Raw genomic sequence first — 1992 nt, forward strand, 5'->3', positions numbered from 1 at the left:
AAATAGAAACAGTAGGAATTAGAAACAAACAAAGCTACGAAACAGTAAAACACTCCTGCTGTTAGGCTGCCTTTGCTAGCCAGATGACAGCCCCAAACTGAGAAGGCATAGCAACTGATGGGTAGTGGTGTCTCAAACTGCAACTTCTCATCAGGGCTTCAGTTACAGTCACCACTCACTGCTGCCAAGAGAGGTAGCCCTCTTCCCCCATCCCTCCCCCAGTTTCTTCCCTGTGGGACATGTGCTTCTGCCAAGTCCTTGCTCCAGTGCACATTTGATTGCAGCACAAAGCCAATTCAACTCACTAAAACAGCAGAAAGTAAATTGGTTTTGGCTGGAAAGCAAGCAGAACTGGATTATTATGTGATCAAGCAAGCACTAGAGTTGGTGCAAGACAGCAAGAAGAAGCGTACAGCTAAAGGGAGGAAAAGCAGAAGAGGTCTAGGCAAGGTGAAAATGGTAAACAGCAAAAGAAGCTGTTAACACAGCTCGGCCAGAGCAGGGAATCACACTCCTACTACGCTTCAAAATATACTGAGTGCTTTGAGCATTCAGTTCCTGTAGCTATCTCCTCATTCCAGGGACAGCAGCTCCTCTGTTACCTGCATGTTACTTACAGGGGATCTTGGATTTACCTCTGCCATGGGACTGCAATAAAGGCTACATATCTTAGCCCAAAATCACAAAGCACTGGTACCCCAAGCTTGCTGCTGTGAAAGCTCTGGGAAGGAAAGGGATTTCCTGCTCCCAGCTTTTTTTTGTGCAGGACAGTGCCACAGCATAGGGAAGCTTTCCAAAGCTCAATATTAGCTGGGTACAGTGTCATGTTAACACCATCATCCTGTTTCCCAGGCACAGGCTGCTTTTGTGTACAGGACTGCACAACCAATGAGCCATTGGCTGCAATTCCGGTTCAAGAGCCTGTTCAGACTCTCTCCAAAAAGAGATTATAAACACCAACAGAAGGCATCCTGAGGAGACCAGCACATTGTTCCTCTGTAAGAGAAACATCACAGGCTGGCAGCGGGGTGACACAGCCCCTGCCGATACACCACAGGGAGGGCTTCAGCAGAGCACCAGGGAAGGAGACTGCATGCATTCAAATGGCTATTTATCCAAAACATGGCTCTGCACCAGAGGAGAGTTGCTTGCCTCCCTGTGCAACCTGTCTAGTGTAACACAGGCCATTCCCACACACCTGCTCCTGGGCACAAGCTTCATCCATTATCTTTTACCTCCTTCCCTTCACCCCCTCCCAAACCCCCATTCTGTGGGGCTTTCTGCCTGAACGCTGCCAGTCAATGGAGGTGGCTTTAGAAAAAGAATAAGGCAACCTGTGAGGACCTTGAATTTCAACTTTATTAACCTTCAAGTTTTAAATCCTGTCACCGTTACCAAATTCTCCCTCAGCACTGTAGGACACAGGGACATCACCTTATTAAATTAAACAAAGCCCGGGTTGTCCTGTCCTCCCAGACACCAGCCCATCCCCACAGCCCTCGTTCATCGAGGAGGAGGAAGCTGGTGAAGGGTCTGGAGTGCCCATGCCATGAGGAGCGCCTGAGTGAGCTGGGGCTGTTTAGCCTGGAGAAAAGGAGCCTCAGGGGGGACCTTATCACTCTCTACAGTTGCCTGGAAGGAGGGTGTAGCCAGGTGGGGGATGGCTTCTTCTCCCAGGGAACCGGCGACAGAACAAAAGGACACAGCCTCAGGCTTTGCCAGGTGAGGCTCTGGACATCAGGAAGAATTTCTTCACATGAAGAGTGATTAGATATTTGAGTGAGCTGCCCAGGGAGGTGGCAGCCTCACCAACCCTGGCGGTATTTGAGGAAAGCCTGGACGCGGCACTCAGTGCCATGGTCTGGTTGACATGGCGGTGTTGGATCGCAGACTGGACTTGACGATCGCAGAGATCTGTAGGTCATTTCCAACGAAACTGGCTCTGTGATTTCGTAACTCCGCTCACCTTTCCCGACTGCCGAGGCAGGAGCG

Source organism: Geospiza fortis, unplaced genomic scaffold (genome assembly GCF_000277835.1).
Source record: "Geospiza fortis unplaced genomic scaffold, GeoFor_1.0 scaffold58, whole genome shotgun sequence".
In the NCBI taxonomy this organism is placed as follows: Eukaryota; Metazoa; Chordata; class Aves; order Passeriformes; family Thraupidae; genus Geospiza; species Geospiza fortis.